Source organism: Schistocerca americana, unplaced genomic scaffold, assembly GCF_021461395.2.
Source record: "Schistocerca americana isolate TAMUIC-IGC-003095 unplaced genomic scaffold, iqSchAmer2.1 HiC_scaffold_397, whole genome shotgun sequence".
Taxonomy (NCBI): Eukaryota; Metazoa; Arthropoda; class Insecta; order Orthoptera; family Acrididae; genus Schistocerca; species Schistocerca americana.
In genome coordinates, this window is record NW_025726123.1 from 117,501 (window position 1) to 125,000 (window position 7,500).

Genomic DNA, 7,500 nt, shown 5'->3' on the forward strand with positions numbered 1-7,500 from the left:
TGTCCAGGGCCATCGTTTGAGGAAGTCGGGCCACGTTTTTCAGCGTGGGAATCACTAGTAACCGAGAGCCTTTGGCCACGATGTTACCCTGCAGACTGCATGGCAACTACCCTTAGAACTGTCATGTTTCTACCCGATCCCTAGCTCACATGCGCTAGGCGGTAAAGGGCGAGACTGGCAGATCAGTAATGCAGTAGAGGGCCGCGTATGGTGGCATCGGCCGTAACTCGTCTCTGGCTGCAAGAGGAGTCTTGCTAACACGAGTAGCGTGGTGGTAAAAGACCACGCAAAAAAGCGGTAAACGCTGGGATAGCCGTCTGAGGTGTCGGTTCACGTGGTGGCGTGAACTAGTATCCGAACCCTGTGTGGTAACGGCGATGTCCCTTGGCAGACCACACGGCGTTTACTCACAAAACTGCCGAAAGCTACCCAATCCCGCGCCTCAAAAGGTAGAACCCACGGGCAACGGGCGCTTTCCGGTAGTAGGAGATGTGTGGTAGAGGATCGCGTTGAGACCTCGGACAGAAACTCGTCTGTGTGACAAGAGACATCTTGTAAAAACGAGTACCTAATAAGGGAACCGTGGGGTAGCTGCTGGGGTAGTCGTCGGAGGTGTCGGTTCACGCGTGAACTAGTATCCAAGTTCTCCTACGGGAGATACGATGAGCCCCTTGGCAGACCGCACGGCAGCTACCTATAAAACTGCCTGTTTTCTACCTTATCCCTGGTTGATGTCTCGACAGGGCAACGGGCGACTCAGGCAGTAAGAGATGTGCGGTAGAGGACCCGAATTAAAATGTCCTCGGCGGTTACTCGTCTAACGTGGTGGGACTAAAGCCAACACGAGTAGTAAACATTTTTGGTCCGAGTCCCGAACATCTGGGACTTGGCTTTATGGCCTAGAACCTGTGGCTAACTCGGGTGTAGCTGGGTAGAACTGGTGAGCCTGAGGGTGCCCGGGCTCGACAGTGGGTAAGCCTGGCCAGCTGCGAGCTGTACTAATTACGAGCTACAGACTCGATCGCGTAACTCACTGTACGGATTCCGATGCTGAGTGATCAGCTAGGAGGCGCCCCGTCCACGTCGGTCCCCGTGGGCGTTGCACTCGCAGTCGCCAAGACTCGGGGCAATGGCTAAGTGCGCTCCTCAATATATTACTCGGAAGAGTAATGAGGGTCCGAGCCCCCAGTGTGGGGAGAGTTTTTCCGAGCCCTGACCCACCTATTTGGCAGGGCGTAGCTTCCCCCACCCCTGACCTGTGACATTGTCACAACACACCGGCACTAGTCTGTACACAAAAATGTCTGTAATTAATTGCCATACCCGGGGGAAGCTGCCGAGAGAAGTACCTATGTAGTGGAGCCGCCGTTCTACTGTTGAACAGGAATAGAACAGCAAAACTTGACTGGAACCAGAATTAGTACACACAGGGCGCTGATTAGTAAATGATGCAGAGCCATTATAATCGAGACGACATATCCGAATGTCCCTATACATGAGCTGCGGGCTGTACCAGTTACGAGCTAGAGACGCGACCGCGTTGCTCTCTGTACGAATGCCGATGCTGAGCGGTCAGCTAGGAGGCGCTCCATCCATGTCGGTACCGGTGAGCGTTGCACTCGCAGTCGCAAGAACGTACGGCAAGTATATTACCTGGAAGAGTCAATGACAGTCCACGCCCCCCTGCGTGGGAAGAGTCTTTCTAGGCCATGACCCACCGGAAGGGCGCAGCGTCCCCCACCCCAGACATGTGACGTCACACCATCGGTATTGACGACTAGACTGATTCCTTATAATCATTTGCCATACACCGGTGGAAGCTGCCGAGACGAGTAACTACATAGCGGGCTCGCCGTGTCACTAATGTACAGAGATACAACAGTTTCGACTGGAACCGGATTAAACGTATACACGGCGCTGATTAGTAATAGATAGAGCCATCAGAATACAGATAATGTATACAACTGTCCGTATACATGCTGAAAGACTCTGCTCACAATCACAACCACACGTCAGCCACACACCCTTATCACGCACTACTCTCTGCCTGTAACACGCACACAGACAATATGTAAGCACCAGCATGGAACAACACCCAGTGCATCCTCTCCGCCACATTAGACAATCCACACTGTCATAACCAGACTGGGAGGTCCACTCAGAAAACAGAATATCCCACCCACCCGACAACCACCATTGCTCAGCCAAGCCACCAACACCCACACATGTCCTACACAGGGGTGCACCCAACATCACAATACTGCCTCCTCTCACAGCACACAAACAATGGCAGGAATGAAAGACACAGGTCTGCCACAAGCATGGAATGAGAGCGCCGCCTGTCATGAGCCAAAGGTGCATCCTGACGTGGCAAATCAGATGATGCCGCAGGCATCCACTTACTATAATCACAATCAACAAACCGGCCGCCCCGCCCCGCCCCCCATTAAACCTTTCCTTACAACAATGTGTACCTTAACCTAACCTATATCGTACCGTAACCTAACCTATATCGTACCGTAACCTAACCTATGTCGTACCGTAACCTAACCTATGTCGTACCGTAACCTAACCTATGTCGTACCGTAACCTAACCTATGTCGTACCGTAACCTAACCTATGTCGTACCGTAACCTAACCTATGTCGTACCGTAACCTAACCTATGTCGTACCGTAACCTAACCTATGTCGTACCGTAACCTAACCTATGTCGTACCGTAACCTAACCTATGTCGTACCGTAACCTAACCTATGTCGTACCGTAACCTAACCTATGTCGTACCGTAACCTAACCTATGTCGTACCGTAACCTAACCTATGTCGTACCGTAACCTAACCTATGTCGTACCGTAACCTAACCTATGTCGTACCTTAACCTAACCTATGTCGTACCTTAACCTACCCTATGTCGTACCTTAACCTAACCTATGTCGTACCTTAACCTAACCTATGTCGTACCTTAACCTAACCTATGTCGTACCTTAACCTAACCTATGTCGTACCTTAACCTAACCTATGTCGTACCTTAACCTAACCTATGTCGTACCTTAACCTAACCTATGTCGTACCTTAACCTAACCTATGTCGTACCTTAACCTAACCTATGTCGTACCTTAACCTAACCTATGTCGTACCTTAACCTAACCTATGTCGTACCTTAACCTAACCTATGTCGTACCTTAACCTAACCTATGTCGTACCTTAACCTAACCTATGTCGTACCTTAACCTAACCTATGTCGTACCTTAACCTAACCTATGTCGTACCTTAACCTAACCTATGTCGTACCTTAACCTAACCTATGTCGTACCTTAACCTAACCTATGTCGTACCTTAACCTAACCTATGTCGTACCTTAACCTAACCTATGTCGTACCTTAACCTAACCTATGTCGTACCTTAACCTAACCTATGTCGTACCTTAACCTAACCTATGTCGTACCTTAACCTAACCTATGTCGTACCTTAACCTAACCTATGTCGTACCTTAACCTAACCTATGTCGTACCTTAACCTAACCTATGTCGTACCTTAACCTAACCTATGTCGTACCTTAACCTAACCTATGTCGTACCTTAACCTAACCTATGTCGTACCTTAACCTAACCTATGTCGTACCTTAACCTAACCTATGTCGTACCTTAACCTAACCTATGTCGTACCTTAACCTAACCTATGTCGTACCTTAACCTAACCTATGTCGTACCTTAACCTAACCTATGTCGTACCTTAACCTAACCTATGTCGTACCTTAACCTAACCTGTATTGCGCCTTAACCTAACCTGTATTGCGCCTTAACGTAACCTGTATTGCGCCTTAACGTAACCTGTATTGCGCCTTAACGTAACCTGTATTGCGCCTTAACGTAACCTGTATTGCGCCTTAACGTAACCTGTATTGCGCCTTAACGTAACCTGTATTGCGCCTTAACGTAACCTGTATTGCGCCTTAACGTAACCTGTATTGCGCCTTAACGTAACCTGTATTGCGCCTTAACGTAACCTGTATTGCGCCTTAACGTAACCTGTATTGCGCCTTAACGTAACCTGTATTGCGCCTTAACGTAACCTGTATTGCGCCTTAACGTAACCTGTATTGCGCCTTAACGTAACCTGTATTGCGCCTTAACGTAACCTGTATTGCGCCTTAACGTAACCTGTATTGCGCCTTAACGTAACCTGTATTGCGCCTTAACGTAACCTGTATTGCGCCTTAACGTAACCTGTATTGCGCCTTAACGTAACCTGTATTGCGCCTTAACGTAACCTGTATTGCGCCTTAACGTAACCTGTATTGCGCCTTAACGTAACCTGTATTGCGCCTTAACGTAACCTGCATTGCGCCTTAACGTAACCTGCATTGCGCCTTAACGTAACCTGTATTGCGCCTTAACGTAACCTGCATTGCGCCTTAACGTAACCTGCATTGCGCCTTAACGTAACCTGTATTGCGCCTTAACGTAACCTGTATTGCGCCTTAACGTAACCTGTATTGCGCCTTAACGTAACCTGTATTGCGCCTTAACGTAACCTGTATTGCGCCTTAACGTAACCTGTATTGCGCCTTAACGTAACCTGTATTGCGCCTTAACGTAACCTGTATTGCGCCTTAACGTAACCGATATTGCGCCTTAACGTAACCTATATTGCGCCGTAACGTAACCTATATTGCGCCGTAACGAACCCACATTGCCCCTTAACGTAACCTATATTGCGCCGTAACGTAACCTATATTGCGCCGTAACGTAACCCACATTGCCCCTTAACGTAACCCACATTGCCCCTTAACGTAACCCACATTGCCCCTTAACGTAACCCAACACACGTTGGGCCTTAACCCAACACACGTTGGGCCTTAACCCAACACACGTTGGGCCGTAACCCAACACACGTTGGGCCTTAACCCAACACACGTTGGGCCTTAACCCAACACACGTTGGGCCTTAACCCAACACACGTTGGGCCTTAACCTGCTCTGTAATTGTCATACGACGCGTTAAATTAGTGTAGTGTTGCCTAACTGCAACCCCCGCAATATAGTTTGCTACTCGCACTGCCCGGTCCCCAGTGTATCGCTTCATGTTAAACACCTTGCAGCTATACACTGTAATGTGGATGGCAGCAGGACGTACATGCTCAATGCCCTTTGCAGTTGTTCATTGGCATTTGCAGTTGTTCATTGGCATTCGCATGGCGAAGCACTTAGCCTACGCTGTGGTACGGCCTGTGTCAACTGTCCGCTGATGTTGTACGTCCAAATCACACACTGTACTGCACATTGGTCCTCATGTACTGAATGATACATCGTGGTACATGTGACCGTACAACGACTGCGCCAACAACGGCGAACCATGCGGTCCAAATGTTGTGCACTCAGCTACGTGTCGTCTCCCTATAAGAGCTGGATTGCAGTGTGGTATGCCCTGGATGGCGATCAGCATGAGCCGTCTGTTGATGTAGTGGCGCGTGTTGTCAGACGTAGTCGTCTCTTCTCACACACCGTGATAGCACGGTGCACTGCGTTCCACATCTGCGACATGCGACAGAGGCCGGTTGACAGTCGTTCGCGCAATGGACATCGCATACGTACGGGGGCCACCTTCCACGTGTTCGCTAAGCGTGGACATGTTGTTGCGTGTATGTGGGCAGACAGTGTGTCGTGACACCTGACACAGGCATGCAACAATCGTTGAATTTGCAAATGGCGATGGACGCCTACGTTTGCTGGTGACGTTACGCAAATGAACAACTGGTAAACCGTTGTGGTGCGGTTGTTCTCGCTAGGGGTGAATCAGTGATGGCGACGATCGGTTGAGCTACCAACCGGTTGTTGCAGCGATACCCACCATGCCCACGAACGTGAATGGCATGTGGGTGTGAAGCGATACGCGGCGGTGGCTGGGTGGGACCGTCCCCGGCCGGTGAGGGGGGGCCTCCCGGCGTGTTGGCCGTGCGGTGCGTGGGCGCACGCGCTACAGCCGGCTGGTGGGGGCGGCCAGTGGCAGGCGCGCCGGCCGACGGAGGCGGCAGGCGGCGCAGCTGCGCGCCGGCGCACCCTGCACGCGGCGCCGTGCGGCCAAAGTAGGTCCTCGCGGGCCCGGTGCGAAGCGCGGTGGACATCTGCAGTGTGCTGGTCCGATTGAGGACTGTGTGCGCTGAGGATGCGCCGCCGCCCGGCGCTCGGCGCCGCGACGCCGTCTGCTGCTCGGTCGCCTCTGCGGTTCTCGCAGGTGGTTTGTATCGCAGCTGTGCGGACGTGTTGGCGCGTGCGCTGTGCTGGGAGAGTTCGCTTCGGCACCCAAGTGGGGCTTTTGTCCTTCTGTGGCGCTGGCGTTGGAGCTGCCGGTCACCGTAGGTGGCGCGTGTTGTCTCCCGCCGGCAATGCCACGACAGCACGCTCCCGGGCCTCTGTCGGCAGCGGCAAGCTCAGTTGGGAGCACGGGTGGTCGCACCTAAAGCGTCTACTCGCCAAACTCCGGGCGATTGCGCCTCTCTCGAACCCGACCAAGTACTTAGGACGGCGCTGCGCGCCGCCGGGACCTGAGAGGGTTTCGAGGTGTATGGTGCAGGGGAGCTCAGCCTCCTCCTGTTTGCAGAATAATTGAGCGGACGCTTGCGTGTTCGCGCGGGCCCCCGGGACACACTCCCGGGCGGCCGGCTGCTCAGCTCTAGTTGACGCAGCTCCCTGGTTGATCCTGCCAGTAGTCATATGCTTGTCTCAAAGATTAAGCCATGCATGTCTCAGTACAAGCCGCATTAAGGTGAAACCGCGAATGGCTCATTAAATCAGTTATGGTTCCTTAGATCGTACCCACGTTACTTGGATAACTGTGGTAATTCTAGAGCTAATACATGCAAACAGAGTCCCGACCAGAGATGGAAGGGACGCTTTTATTAGATCAAAACCAATCGGTCGGCTCGTCCGGTCCGTTTGCCTTGGTGACTCTGAATAACTTTGGGCTGATCGCACGGTCCTCGTACCGGCGACGCATCTTTCAAATGTCTGCCTTATCAACTGTCGATGGTAGGTTCTGCGCCTACCATGGTTGTAACGGGTAACGGGGAATCAGGGTTCGATTCCGGAGAGGGAGCCTGAGAAACGGCTACCACATCCAAGGAAGGCAGCAGGCGCGCAAATTACCCACTCCCGGCACGGGGAGGTAGTGACGAAAAATAACGATACGGGACTCATCCGAGGCCCCGTAATCGGAATGAGTACACTTTAAATCCTTTAACGAGTATCTATTGGAGGGCAAGTCTGGTGCCAGCAGCCGCGGTAATTCCAGCTCCAATAGCGTATATTAAAGTTGTTGCGGTTAAAAAGCTCGTAGTTGGATTTGTGTCCCACGCTGTTGGTTCACCGCCCGTCGGTGTTTAACTGGCATGTATCGTGGGACGTCCTGCCGGTGGGGCGAGCTGAAGGCGTGCGACGCGCCTCGTGCGTGCTCGTGCGTCCCGAGGCGGACCCCGTTGCAATCCTACCAGGGTGCTCTTGAGTGA

General features: G+C 51.9%; 1 non-coding gene across 1 annotated transcript in view; it reads left to right on the forward strand.

Moving 5' to 3' along the window:
• The first annotated feature begins 6,682 nt into the window (after positions 1-6,682).
• Positions 6,683-7,500, forward strand: part of LOC124582163 — a 1,910-nt gene continuing 1,092 nt past the window's right edge. Inside the window, exon 1 of the ribosomal RNA XR_006973763.1 lies at positions 6,683-7,500. This exon is cut by the window's right edge and continues 1,092 nt beyond it. This is a non-coding gene — a ribosomal RNA (small subunit ribosomal RNA).